We start from the raw sequence: 16,170 nt of genomic DNA on the forward strand, positions 1-16,170 counted from the left end.
GGAAAGCAAAGGACAAATGGCCAAAAGAGTCTGATCATGTGAGAAACCTCCCAGAATGACCATCAGCTTTCAAGTACTTTATACTGAACCAGGTCTAGCAGTTTTTTGCAAATGCACCACACCTGTGGATGGCATACCCCAAGCCTGTGAGTGTACTGGGAGGAGCTGTTTTTGCTAGTCCTTTGTATGGCTGTTACCGTATCAAGATGCCTGTTGAAAGACCAGTTCCTTATAGGCCACATATTAGGCAGGCAAGTAAGTTTTAGGTTTTGTGTGTGTAGATTTATTTATTTATTTATTTATTTATTTTATGTAATTATTTTACACAAATCTGTGGATAGGTTTTTTGTATGCATTGCCCATCTCCTGTCTGTTCTAGTATCTCTGAGCAAAGGTTGGTGCTGGAGTCTGGCTTCCCTTGCCCTGCTGGGTATGGAGCTCGGATGGATTGGGTGCGGGTTGCTCCTGAATGACCTGCCTGTATTCTGAGGGTCCAGGGAGCTCTTCCTGGGGAAAATATGTAAGAGAAGTTATTTTGGTGCTAGAGTGTGTTCTTTTATCAGGCAATTAATTTGTAAAATTATAAGCTTATAATTATCTAGACAACAGAGATCATTGGATGAAATGCTATTAAAGAGGTTTGGGGGCTTTTTTTTTTTCTTTCTTTCTTTCTTTGTGTAGTTGGGATTTTTATTATTTTTTTTTTTTCTCCTCTCCCCCCTTCCGAGTGAGCTGTTAGCATTTAGGCTGCAGGGGGTGCAAGAGCTCCATTGAAGCCTGTGGGGCTGAGTGCCTCGGCTGGTCAGACCCCACATTGAATAGGCCTTTATCACTGCAAGAGAGACCGGCTTCTCCATGAATCCAGCCCTGTAAGAGGGGATCAAATCAGCATGCATCCTGACAGTGTAAGCTGCAATCTTAAACTCAAAGCTGTAAGTGAGATCTCAGAAAAGGGAGCAAGCTTGTATTCATCCTGTGAATCTCCCCTCAAGAATACAGCATGCCAAATCAGCAGAATCTTTTCTGTTGATCACAGGAAGAGGTCTTTACCCTGGATGAGAATGCCAAACTAGTTTCTTCTCCAAGAAAATGTAATAAAGGGAGAAATGCAGTGTCTTAGCTGCACAGAAAAGAATATGTAGAAAGGTGGGGTAAATAAAGGACTGTTGATGAGGATTTTTCCTGGCATTATAGTTCCAGCTTGTATTTTATCTTGTCTGGGGAATCCTGTGAATTATGTGCCTCTCATTTATTTATTTATTTTTCCCCAGTGGTGTGCACTATCACTACTCACTTATTTTTAAGCAAGAGTACACTTCACTTTTGAACTCAGTGTTTCAGCACACCACTTAAGAGACTGCTCCATTTAAGTGATTGTCACTCAAATTAGTCCCATTGTTTCATGATATATAGCCCTCTGTCTTGGCTGGATTAGCCGGCTCAGTGACAGTGACAAACATGCATTGGTTGTTGTTAGAGAGAGGATTCTCACATGGGAGAACACATGTACATCCAGTCAGGGCACATACATTTCCCACCAAAGAGAGGGAAAGTTTTAGCAAACTGGTATTCATTGCTTGTTCCTGCATGCATGTTTTGTGTGTTCGATGTCACAGCTCGACAACAGGAAATAAGGTATTGAAGGAATGTTCTGGCGTGTAAAGACTTTGCTCCCAAAGGATTAACGGAGCACCTCTGCAGTTAAAGTATGAACTGATTATTTACAGCTTGGAATTTTCTAACACTGAAATTAGGGTTAAGCTTCAAAATAACAGGTACAAAAGAAGGATCTAAATCTGCACAGTCTGAGTTGGCAACACATAGAGGGAACTAAAGCCAACGGAAGCTGTGTGAGACACTTGGAAAAATCATTTTGTTCCCACAAGTGCAAAAGCAACGGGGAGAAAAGGAATTCAATACTTTTATTCAATGATATATCAAATTCGTAGGAAGGTTGTTTAGCATTACGTCAGCAAGACTTTCCCAAGTAAACATATGTAACAAAACTGGTACTCTTATGAGGGAATATTGTAGTAACTTCTTTAAATACTTTAAGTCTTAAATAATATTTAAAAATTGTTTGCCCTGTGCTATCTTTAATATTTGCAGTGTTATAAAATTGTCATTCCTTCTCTGAATTACATTAATTTTATAATATGTATCAATCCACTCCATACAGGTAGCAAAAAGAAAAAGCTAATTTCTCCTCCCTTAGAATAATAAATTTATTCCAGAACAAAACTGCAAATTCAGAAAACGTGACAGAAATGAATTTTCTATAGGGAGATAATGCTGGTAGAATGAGCTCTGCAGATTTCTACTGTCTTCAGTTTTGGCAGGATGCCTATTGAAATGAATTCTAAAGAATAAAACAGTTTTCATGATCAGAACAAAGAGGATTTCACTATGGTGTTGTAAAAGGTTAGGAAAAATTTGCATTAATTGTTTTATTATTTTTCTACTAAAAATGGAATCCTAGAAAACCAATCAGACCAAAACCTAGATGAGGAGTTCAGATAAATTTTTCCCTAAGTGTCCTCAGTGCAGTGTTTAACACAATTTTAAAATTATTTTTCTTGTTTTATTTCAGAAACTTTTCATAAGTACTTGCAAAAAACCCTGCATTTTAGCTGCATTTCAGTTCTTCATATTTTCATACATTACACAGCAAATGTATGAAATGTATTTCCATGAATGTTAGCAGAAAGAAGAGATATCATATATGTCATTTAAATAAAGAAAATTTAACACAGTATTTCCCATTTCTTTTATTTTATTTATCTATTTATATATGTATATACTTTTAACTGAACAACACCACTGGAATTTCAAATGCTGGTTTTTCCTTGGTTATGAAATACATTACAGAAAATATGTACGTAGTTTAGAAATTGAATTCATCCACAGATATGATCATCCGGCAAAATGTGAAAAAAGAATGGACCACTTTGGTATGTCTGTCTGAACTGACAGGACTCTGCTTCATTATGAATTAAGGGTCCTGCGCATACATGTTACCTATGACAGTTATATGAGATGCTGTGCATTAGAATATATACATACAGTACTGATTTGCTCTAAGTTGTTTTTTCTTCCCAATTTTTTTAATGAGACAAATGCTGCTTTTAAATGCATTTTTAATTGCATTACAGAATTTCATATCTTGGCTTTTTGTTGTTGTTGTTGTTGTTGTTGTTGTTGTTTTGTTTTTTTTTCCTGGAAGTTAGAATTGTTTCCTGTGTGCATAATTGCATGAGTAATTTTTCCTTAGAAACTGCCAGAAAGTACATTCTAATTTTAATTATTAAAAACAGTCACCTCTTACAATAAAGCTGGTTTTGGACAAAGCTGCACAAAATTTTTCTAGGAGCAGCTCGCTTGTGTTAACAGTGACACTGGTTTTAGAGAATAAAATCATTCAGAATGAATCATGAAGTTATTAATGATTTGCTAGATGAAAAAATCAAAACAGATTTGGTGTTTGTTTGTTTGTGGTTTTTTTAGTTGTTTTTTTTTTTTTTAAACTCACAACTTTTATTCTGTTTTAAGTTTCTTTTGCCATGCATTGAGCTTGTGAGCAGAAAGCATTAGGAGGACTTCTAATCTTGATTAAAGATTGACGTGTATAACTCTTCGTGCACCGAAATCAAAATATGCCCCTTAGAGCAATGGCACTCGACCTTTAACAACTCAAGAGCCATTTAAAATCACAAAGAGGCACACGAGTCAAAAATACTGAAATGTGTGTGACAATCTTATTAAAAAATATGAAGGAATGTGTTCATCAAAAACAGTTAAGAAAATCCAAAGGCACTCTTCAGTTTGTGTCTTTGGGCAAAGTAATTGACTGAATAGATTGTATGTTTTTACAAGAAGAAAAACAAAAAAAAAAGAAAAGAAACTTTACATACGTAAATGGAAGGGAATGGTGAAAGATATCATCCAACAAGTTCGCAGAATAGCTGAAAAGAAACAGAACTGAGCCAGCCTGTCACACTCAGACCCATGATAAAAGGCCTCTGAAGGATAAATTCCATAGGTTGAGTTCCACTGCCATTAAATAATATGGGTGCTGAGGTTTTCATTTTCCTTTAGCATTCCTTTTAAAGTTATTAATTATGTGGATACCAGCTAACATTTTTAATGCAGATTCTGCTTTTGACAAAGTATCTTGTAACTAAGACAGTCTTTCCATCACTGGATGTGTATTTGGCTGCAAAAACAGGCAGAAGTCGCTTCTCTTAATAAATTCAGTCATGTAACCTGAATTCTCTGCTGCATATGCTGCATTTGTTCCATGAAATAAACACCTACTTGATTTTCAGAATAAAACTGAACAAAGGCTGAGTTAAGAATTGCAGTAGCAATCCACAGTAGAAATAAAATTCTTCATGTGCGCTACTGCTGCTGCAGGCTGCTTCACCAGAGTGTCAGTTCTGAAACCCAGAGTCAAATTCAGCCTTTTGCTACTTCCTTTCAGACCTCTTGAACTCTAAGGGGCTACTGAGGGTAAGGAATTTGTTTTTTACTTATTATGAAGCTATTTAATGCAAGATGCATGGTGAAGAAGTGCCAACCATGAAATGTAAATGCTGAAAAATGACTCTGTTTGACTCCTTGTTGCTTTACAATGCTATGGACAAAAATTGGACTTGACATTTCTCTTTGATCTGGTTTACCAATCTCGCTCTGCTGCTATCAGCAGCATGTGACAGCTGCAGACATTAGCTAGGGAAGAGGGAATAGGGAAGAAAGAAATGTAATCCTCCCCATGGCCTTCATCGGAGAATAGTGAATCAGAGCCAGACGGTACACTTTGGACAAGACTTGAAAAAAAGTGTTCTTCTGGAAAATGTCACACGTACCAGAATTTTGGGGGACACAGTCAAATGGACTAATTTCTTCACAAAATGAAGGCATGAGGACAAAAAGATGGAAGCCACAACTGAAAAAATTGAATCAGTGCTGAAAATGAGATGTTCTGTTTTACTGTGATTACATAAAGCAAGTTAGAATGTGCATCTTGTTCATCAGTGTTCATCTTCCTTTGAATTTTACTATGTTTTTGGTCTCAATAGCAGCAAAGAACAAGGACGGAGAAAGGGATGGAGTGACTTACAAGCGAGTAAAGATAGTGTTCCCTTCAGCTTTGAAACGAGATAGCAAAAATGGAAAATGATAGATATCAATAAAATTGTAAGTAATTAGAGATGATTGAAGAAGAAACAACTTACAGTATTTCTTACAGTACAAGACTTGGATTGCTGAAATAAACAGCAAATTTAAACCAAATACACAAAAAAGATAACTCTGTAACTCTAGTGAATTAAGATAAGAGTGAACAAACCTGAGGAAGATTAGCCCAGTCATGCTAGAAACTGTCTCACCTTTCATGTTTTCCTGTATTTCTGCTTCCACATCTGCCCTGAATTCTCTGCCATCTGGCTGATCATTACAATGTTTCTGACATTCCTATTGTGGGTTACTCTAATGAATGAATATCCAACCTTTTGGCTTGCCTGGGACTCATTTCTGAGTAAAAGTTGTTTGAGGCCCCATATACGTAGGTTGCTCCAAAAACAATGCCTCCTGTTTATTTCTATGAAAATGACAACAGGTACAAAGGGCATAATAACATGGAATGGGAAGACTCTTAGCTACAAAACACTATTTGTCAACACAGTTGACACCACCATTGGCTATGCATTTTCACTAGTGATTAACAACAGCCTTTATGCTGCACTCATAACAATCTTACCACTGAAGGTGACCCACTGTCTGTACTGTGAAACCAACTACCCTGTGCTCACATTCACTGTTTGGCTTTTCATAAACATTCAGCTGGTATCAGTGAGTATTAATGGGTGGCATTTTTTTTAAATTATTTTTTCCTAAATGGAGGAATTCAGTGGCACATCTTCGCTTTATACACACTTCTGTGTCAGATGCAATTATGTCAGTCTGCCCCTCTACTGCCATCTGCCACACCACAACAAAATAAAATGGAATCCAGGTGGAAAAATTCAACCTCTACTGTCGTACCACCACCATCTACTTTCGATGGGCCAATATAATAAGAGACATCACATTCAGAGCAGCACTCATAAAATATATAATACTATTAATATACAAGTAACAAAACAATTTAATTTAAAATATTCTTCTTAAAAGGTGATCCAAGGGATAGAACACCTCTTCTAGAGGACAGGCTGAAAGAGCGGGGGCTTTTCAGTCTGGAGAAGTTTCTGGGGCGTTCTGATCACAGCTTTTCAGTATCTGAAAGGGTGCTGTAAGAAGGAAGGGAACAGACTCTTTACCAGGGTCTACAGTGACAGGAAATGGGGAAATGGTTTCTAATTTACTGAGGGTAGATTTGGATTGGATATAAGGAAAATGTCTTCTACAGTGAGGGTGGTGAAACACTAAAATGGTGATGCCCCATCCCTGGAGACGTACAAGGCCAGGCTAGAATGGGCCGTGAGCAATCTGATGTAGTTGTGGATGTCCCTGTTCATTACAGGGGAGTTGGACTAGATGGCCTTCAAGATACCTTCTTACTCTAAGGATTCTATGATTCAGTGATTTAGGGGAGTGGGTGGGTCACACTGCAAATTATGCTGGAATGTTTGGAGTCCACAGGCTTCAGGTTGGGCCTGCTCTAATGTTTCCATTTCTAACACTTAAATCCAGCATGCTTTCTTTTGAAGGTTTGCTTGTGTCAATTGTTCAAGACAAGGAATACAAAAGCTATCAGTAAGTATTTATCACTGCTTTAACTTGTACATTATCTTATATATTCATCTTATATATGTATACATATATTATACTTAATTTAAAAAATGCTTGTTTCTACATGCATCCTTTTGTTCCTCTGACCACCTCATGACATTGTTATTTTCAATGCAGAACACTGCATCATAGAATCATAGAATGGCTTGACCTCCAAGCTCATCCAGCCCCACCCTTTACCACTGGCAGGGCTGCCCCCCACCAGATCAGCTGCCCAGGGCCCCATCCAACCTGGCCTTGAGCACCTCCAGAAATGGGGCATCCACAGCTTCCCTGGGCAGCTGTGCCAGTGCCTCACCACTCTCTGAGCAAAGAATTTCCTCCTATTATCTAGTATAAATATCTCCTCTTCTAGTTCAAAGCCATTCCCCTTTGTCCTATCACTATCTACCCATGTTAAAGTCAGACCCAATACTACAATTCGTTTACCTAATGCCAGTATATTTTTTTCTGTTATATCTTATCTATATTTTACTTAATTTATAGAACATTTAAAACTAGCAACATAATTAAAACAATACTTAGCATTTTAAGCTATGAATTCCTTTCTTTATTGTGCCATAATATCTAGCATATTAGTATATTAGTATGATTTACTAAAGTGAGGACTTATTATATTTGGTTAGCTGCTGAATCAAGTCAAAATAAAAACAGCAAGCTTTGTGCCATTGTGACTACTGAATACAGTAGCTTATAGTGAATTTGATAATAAAGGTAATAGAAAAGACTAAGGTACTATTAAGGCTAATAGGAATCCTAGGTCCCTGAGACCTCTGTGAAAATTTAAAGAAAACTGTTTTTCATGGAGGAGGACCAAGTTAGGGAATGTTTAAATAATCTGAACTGTAACCAAGTCTATGCCAGCTTCAAATGCCAAGGGAGCTGTCTGATGTCATTTTGAGACCACTTTTGATTATCTTTGAAAGGTCATGGTGACTGGGAATTTCCTGATGACTAGAAGAAAGAAAATGTCATCCCTGTCTTCAAGAAGAGCAAGAAAGAGGGTCCAGAGAACTACTGAAGTTAGCCTCACTGATTGCACGCAGTATGATGCAGGGAAGAATCTATTCAGGACTGTATTTTTGGACACATGAAGGACTACTGTGTGTAGTCACGATTGATTTAGAAAGGGGAAATCATACATGACCAATCTGGTAGCCTTCTATAAGATGACTGACTTGGGTAAGTTTCTTGACTTCATAAGACTTCCAGGACTGTTCGCTATGAATTTCTCATTGGCAACCTGATGAGTCACAGCTAGATAAAAGGTCAGTGAGTTTATGGGCTGGTCCAGCCCAGTTCTTTGACGAGTGGGGTGGAGGGATTTCACAAAATCCGCACCTCCAGAAACGAGAAACACGGACCTCAAAATAATTAAAAACAGTGGCAACTATCTGAGGAGGAACAAACTAATTTACTGAATATTGTATCGGAATGCAAGATAACACACTATAATACCATATAATTAGAATTGAAGCTAATGAATCAAATATAATGAGAGTGAGACTGTCCAAAAGGCTGAAGGCGTTTCACTGATACTGAAGCGATGCACGCAGTCGGGGCAGTCAGCAGCGAGGAGAAGCAAAGAAGAACGCCAAAATGAAAATCCAAATCAGGTGACCTTGCCAGTTGTATCTTTATGATGTGGAATACCAGTAACCAAAAATCATAAACCCATGATAGAAGTGGATGGAGAACATTTTGAACTGCTGCACTTGAGGGACTGTGACTGGGACAATGAAGTCCAGCTGGAGATCAGTCATAACCGTTGTAGTTTACGGATTGGTAATTGAGTCAGTATGGTTTCCTCATTAAAGATTTCAGTGATTAGACAGAATGCACTCTCATATTTGCATATAAGAATTGATTGATAAGCCAGATGACTACATTCCCATTAGGTGACATCTAGAGAAGTAATAGTAATAATAGTAATAATTCCAACAGGAATCTCCTAAAGTTGAGTCAAGAGAAATAACAAGTGTAGCAATGTCTAGCAACACCCAGACTGAATTAAAAAGAGTTCCATCATCAGGTCAAGAATAGTGATTCTTCTTCTTTTCTACTCAGCCATGATGTGAGCATATCTAGAGTGGTGTACCATGATCTGGGCTGCCTAGTATATGAGAGAAATGGACATGCCAGGGAAAAGCCAGTGAAAGGCCACAGAGATACTAAAGGTGTTGCAGTATTTAACATATGAAAAGAGACTGAGAGAGCTGCAATCATTTAGATTATGAAAAGGAAGGCTCAAGGGCAAATCTTACCTTAGTGTGATAGAAGTGAGAATTGAAAATGGAGCCATAGTCATACTCATCTCAATGATATCCAGTAAAAATATGAAAGGAAATGGGCTCATAATGAAATTCAGGAAATTGTGCTTAAACATAAGAAGAAGAAAAAAATGCTTTAAGAGTATTTGTTCACTGGAATAGGTTGCTATGAGTGGCTGTGGAAGCCGTGGCTGTAGAGTTATTCAAAATACAACTGGTCAGTATCCTGAACAACCTGTTGCATTTGAACCTGCCTCAAGTAGGGGATTGAAGTAGATGATCTCCAGAGGTCCTTTCTTATCTTACCCATTTTGTGATGCTGCAAGAACATTTAGCAATGTCTACGTGAGAGGTAGTATCAGCAAAACATTGCATATGAAAACTAACAGCATATCTGTGCTGAGCAATAGAGTCTCATACATGGAAGGGAAGATCAGAAACCATGATAGGATATCTGTAAAATAAACAGATTTCTGCTTGATGCTGCAATATACTGTATGGGTGTACATCTATGCTGTTTCCAGATCTGTGTTACAGAGATGTAACTTAACAGATTTCAAACTTCAAAAAAACGTCAGTGGAGGATTGTTGTTGAGTGGACTGCATCTAGTAAAGATTTCAAGCCTAATAATATTCAAAAGTTTAATTTAGAAGTAAATACAGAACTGCAGTTGACAAAATCTGTTAGGATTGAGAGAGATATTAATAGTATTGACAGCTAGGTGGATAAATCCTGATAAATTAGTGAAAAAGATGCATTTATAGGGGGAAAAAGAAAAAGCACACACATGCTAAGAAGTACTGTGTGTAGCTATAGTATGGAGAATTGCATTCTGAAAAGCAATTGATCCTGACAGTGGAGTATTAGAATTGTGATGTTAATACAAAATCTATGCTCCTTTGAAATGAGAACAGGGAAGTAATAAACAAATCTGGATATAGGTACATGTGCTTATTTTTAATATCCACATCTTAAAGGATGCCCAAAATTGAAGAAAAGAACCACACCAATTATTTGAGGCCCAGGAGGGGGCATTTTACTGCATAAAAACATAAAGATCATTCTGTTTATCATATTAAAAATGTCAGAGGTGATTTGATCTCACATTAAAAGTAGTGTCTAGAGAGAATATGGGGAACTAAAGGCTCTTTAATCTAGTAGAGAGAAGTGTAATTAGAACCAATGTCTGGAGGCTGAGGCAAGTCAGAGTCATCTGAGAAATCAAGTATACAATTTTTCAGTAGGTCTAAGAAGCTCTTATTACAGACTACTGAGGGAAAGTGATATCTTTTCCTTCTCGTGGTGTCTTCAGCTCAGGACTGATTGTTTCTTTGAAATAGGTGGTACTCCAAGGTACTGCGGTGCATACAGTGAAAACAAGATGAAAAACAGGCTTCCTATCAGTCAGTAGGTCTGTTTCACTTGACTAATAATGGATGCCCTACAATTGAGATCTCTGCCACCACAACTGTGGAACGAAATGCTGTGTTCTGTTACTATTTGAATTTATTTTAAGATGAACTGAATGGCAGATCACAATTGGTTTTGGCCTTAAAATCTATGCTTTGCATTAAGGAGCTCTTTACTATGCCTTTCTAACCTTAGCTATCCTGCCCTGTCCTGCCCAAGCAGCTGTAAGGCCGTCAGCTCTATGGGCTGATATAACTGTCTGCAAATAAAAAACACTGTATGTGTAAAATGTTAACAGCATACTAAATAATGTATAAACTGAACTTGCATGGAAATGAAGGATCATTTTCAAGGCACCTTAGTTAGACTAGACATGAATCCATCTTAATACAAGGTATCAACAGGTTAACATTTTATAACATAAATACTTTCAGAGAATCCCTTCTTTCTCCTCAACTTCTTACATTTTCATGAGCTCAGTAAGCTGAAACAATAATCTTAAGAGTAAGGAAAAACAGGACTAAATTACAAGTTGCAGAGGCTATTGTCAATTTTACAGATCCAACAATAGCCTGCAGGGTTCCAGGTTTGTTTCTAGCTGCTCGGGAAGCTTGTGTGATTTGCTCACACATTTTTCTTATACCCCAGAGCTGTGCATCTGCTGGAGTCAGGGATCTAATATTCTCTTTGAACTTCCTTAGCATCCAAGTACATGCTGTGATCCATAATTAGTGCACGCACATACATACATACATGCTAGCTATATTAACTCTTAAATGTCAGAAGTTTTGCTGTGTCCAACACCTGGTTTAGGCATTGTACATGAATACAACTCTTGCCCTAACCTTGACATGGAAAGTCTGCAGACATGTAGAATGCACAATATTTTTGCATTTCAGATGTGTACTTTATGATACAGTTTTCCAGATGTGATGCAGTATTTAGAAGGCAATTGAAAAGGGCACAGAAGCTCAAATTGTCAGTATAGTTTCCACTGTGTTCTTTTTGCCAGGCCATTACATCAAAGTTTTTTCTTTTACCCTTCTCTGTGCTTGTTGAGCAATATCCCTGCTAATATCCCTGGAGGATAAAGGTGCGTTATCTGTCCATAGGGCAGTATGGCTAAGACGTTATCAAATATGTATCACTTCTGGAGGGAGGTATCTGAAGCCAAGGGCAGCTTTTTTCTAAACACACTTAGACACTGCAGTCTGTAGGATATGCAAATACATCTGACAAGTTGTTCCATTTGTGAGTAGTCTTTCTAGAGACATGAATGAGTATGTAGAAATCTATCTAAAAAAAACCCAAAAAACTGGATTAAACTTGCCAGATTCTTTGGCAAAGTCCCCATTAACACGGGAAACAGTGAAGTCTCCAGGGCTGCTTGGTACTTCACTGTGAACACTTAATAGGTTTATTATAGAAGAACAACACTTGTTGAGTCATTGTTTGCAATTAGGAGCTCTCCAGTTTGTGTTAATGACGGTGATTCACATAAACCTGTGCTCCTTTTACAGTAATGAGCAAGAGGTTAAACAACTCAGATTCTTGAGACATCCGATCTTTTTTAATGGCAGTAAATAAAGAATAATGGGAGGGGAGGAAGCAGATACATTAAAGGGTATTGGTAAATACTGCATTGTGGAATGCAGTAGTAATGTAAAGGTATCGTAACTCTGTTTAATTTTGAGCCTGAGCCTCCCAGTTACTGGAAGAATTCTTACGTTTAATCATGCAGTTATATTCAGTGACACAGTTATGAAACCATGGAATTATTGTTTGGGATATTCCAACAGCTATGCATTAAACTTTGCAACATTATTAAGAGGTTGAAGAGGGACTTCTGTTAGTGAGTTATGTCAATATTGTCATGAAAGTGCAAATTAATTAACATCCACAATAGATTATTAGCTGCATAATATACTAAGTGAAATCAAAATAGCTTTCAAGGCTATGGTTTTTCTGATATCATGCAAGAAAAGCAATACACAAATGAAAAGAAACATATTTTGTTCTGAAGTCTTGTATACCACCTCATAACCTGGAGGAAAATTATAGCATGTCTTACTGATTTATTTTATTTTATTTTATTTTATTGAGAGTTATCAAGCAAAAAGGTATACTCTTCTATTTATTAATAAAATACCAAGTGATCTTCTTTCAGGAAGACTTGTAGTTTGGCCAGTGTGTCTTAGTAGTAGGTGGAAGAATATGTCTCATGAGGTTCCCTAATATGTGGGCACAGCAAGAGATATGACATGGAACCAAGCTATATAACAGGGAGTAAGTATGGTTCAATATGGCTCCCAGAGCATGGAGATTTAAACTCATCACCTGAAAATTATTTCTTCTCTGCTCCATGGCATCACTCATGCTGGTTTTGAGGAACTTTTGCGTCTTAAATGTGGATTAAAAGTAGAGGATTTTTGTGTTTTCTAAGTGATTGTAAAACAGTCATTTATCCCTCCAAGCTCAACTGTGAAACAAAGAAAATGAATATATGGCAATAAACACTAACATATTCTTCCTTCTATCACATGCAGGTTGTTTCAGTTTCCTTAGAAAAACAAACATGAAGCTATTTCAATCATAAATTATATGCACATGACTCTGCATCTGTATCTCTGTATTTTTTTTCTACAGACCTTTACAAAATAGACAATGTGGATGCCTTTTGCTCTCTATACATTTAGAACATACCATAAAGCTAAAACCAGATCTGTCAAAGGAACCACAGCAGTTTCCTGCTTTATTTCATTCAGAAAACCAGATGAAAATATCCTTTACAAATATAGTACATTTGGGCCTTCAGCTATAGTGAACTACCACTGGAGAATGATAGTTTATCATTCACAGCAGTGAAAAAGGAGGTCATACAGGGATCACGTCTCCAATGACATAAACATGAGACTTTTCTCACAAGCTGTCAAACTTCAATTGTTGGTGAGATCTGTTGTGTCAGTGTTTCATAATAATTGCTTCTAAGTCTTGTTAAAGGTCTAAAACAAATTACCTGAGTGACATGCTTTTGGCACCAGTGAAAGAATGGTGTGGGGAATACACATTGCATAACAGACTTGCCTATTAAGATTTTGTTTGAGTTTATTGCAGCCATTTCACTATTACTTCCCATTATTTGAAATACCATAATAAGAGTTGCAAGTTGCCTCATGCTCACAAGGAAGCATTTGTTCCCTGGATAACAGGCTAGCTGGCAAACATACACTCATTCAAAACAATAGATGTCTTTTTAAGAAGAGGTGTTCTGAACAAACTGAAAAAGTTAATCCTTTCAGTTATGAAGGCATTTCTTTAGAATTAAAAAGTAATATTGACTGTCTTTGCATTGTAACAGAAACTGCTTCTTTTAAATCTCATGCACTAATGATTGGCAGGTTATATACACTAATGGAAATCAACAGCACTCCTACACTGATCTACAGGAATATTCTTACCTGCAAAAATGTATAGAAGAATATATATATATAGAAAACATATATATAAATATGATTCCTTGGTAACAGCTGAAAGAGAAAGTGAAATAACTTACTGCTTGCAAATGCTGCTCCCATTTGATTATCAGTACTGAAATTTACATTGTTTATGTGCATGTTTTTTTTTGTTTTAATGTTGACTAAGCATGCAAACAAAAATCCCAGTGAATAAAGAATGGGACCAGCACATCTCCTTTTTTCACTCATAAGCATATTTCATAAAGGAGGACAGATGTGTGAGCACAGCATCTTGCAGAATTTACAATATCAACAAGGAGTTAATTCAAATCTAAAATAAGTTGCTGGTAGATGAGGGACAAATACTTGATTACATGTTTTTGACTATCATTTTGTTAGACTTTTATTTAAAAAGTAAACAAACAGCCCAAATCTCTCTCTGCTTTCAGGACCAGGTCTATTTTTCAGGCACAAACTGCTTTTTGGATTTGATAAACAGGACACATAAACTAAGAATTTAAACTCCAAAGCCATAGTAATAGATATGTGGCTTTTTCCCAGAGGCTTCAAGTTAAAATGCTACAAGCACTGCAGAATGGCAGCTAAACACATGTCCCCAGGGCTCTGCATGGCTTCATTCTGCACAATGATGGAAATGTGGAAAACATGTTGAATGCAGATTTGGATATTTCCACCAAGCTGCAAAATCCAAGAGGATTTTGTTGGATATGTCAGAGGATCAGAGTCTCATTGCTTGGGTTAAAGCAAAAAGTTACTGTGCTGAACTTCAATTTTTACCTTGTTTGGGACCAAAGAGAGTACTACTAATTAGAAGCTTGCAAATATGACATTATTCTTAAGATATATATATTATTTTATTTTTTTGTCTGAGAGGTTTTCTTTACACTTTCATGCTACTCAACACATGTATTTGATCTGGTATTCTTCTTGCTTGGTCCTACAGAGTAGTGTGTAGTGCTATTACTTATTCATTTCAGTTTCAGAGGACTGAGGAATCACCATCCTGGTACTGTACTTCCAACTCCAGCACAGCTGGGGCCTGGGACATGGAGGAGATCCCCCCTGACCTGCACAGCACAAGGTTTTCTGAAGTGTTCTTCTTAATTAGAAAGATGGAATCTCCCAGGGAAAAGTAGTTGATATGCAAGAGGAAATTTTCCTTTTTATTACTGGTTGTTACTTTAAGAATTCACGTAGTCATAGAGTTGATGATTAGCAACTATGTAATTTCCTTAAAATTGCCTTTGCTGGGTACTGATAACAGTATAGAATGGAGGGCTGTTGCCCTGACAGAGGTTTGTATTTGCAGCTTGCTTCTGCATTTGTAGCCTACTTTAAACAGCATAAAAGCTGTAGTGTGTAGGGACTGATTAGTATTCTAAAATAGTTATTAGTATTCTAAAATAGTTTAAGAGTCCTCTGATGGGCCTCCTTCACATGTATTGTGTAAATCATGAATAACAGTGCCAAAGCAGACATAAATTAAGCCGTGTAAGTTAGCATATAATTAGCAAGTGCAGTTATAGGGATCTCTCTCTGGTAATGTATTTTTAACTCAGTCAGCAGCAAAGATTCAAGAAGAATCATCCCTGCTAGGTAAGGAGCCCTGTTTCATTATGTATTTGCTCAGTACAAGAAAAGTCCAGTGTGGTCTACATTCCACTGGGGATTCAGAGTATTATTGCAGAATAATGCTGATAATGCTAAAAAGCGATTGCCATGATTATGATAGTGACATGTATGTGAAGTTTCACAAACAACTCTTCCCATAGCACTTGGCATCAGACCACCAGTCTGCAAAAACAGTCATCCCACTCCATTTCCAAAATAAGACAAAGCCTTCACCTCTTGCTGAGAAAATACAGTTCCACAGAACTATGCACCATTTATCACATGTGGCTTGTCAAACCAAAGCAAGCACTCTTCTTCAACTGCCCACAAACTGACAGTGAGAAATATTGTTCTGTCATATTTTATTTTCCACATACATTCTAGAAACAACCCTATTTCAGATCTATTGTTCAGCTACAATCTGGACAGCCCAAACTACTCTTTCCACCCTCCAAAGTATATGGTGGCTGTAAAACCACAAAACAGCTCCCTGATTCACCTCCTAATATAGCCCAAATACCACACTGTAAGAACACGAGGAGTTTCCTAATTACTGTATTTCTGTCAGCAAAATTAGAGGCTCAGCCTAGAAAATTTGGCTTCATGTTTTTTC

The sequence above is a fragment of the Coturnix japonica genome, chromosome 2 (genome assembly GCF_001577835.2).
Source record: "Coturnix japonica isolate 7356 chromosome 2, Coturnix japonica 2.1, whole genome shotgun sequence".
Taxonomy (NCBI): Eukaryota; Metazoa; Chordata; class Aves; order Galliformes; family Phasianidae; genus Coturnix; species Coturnix japonica.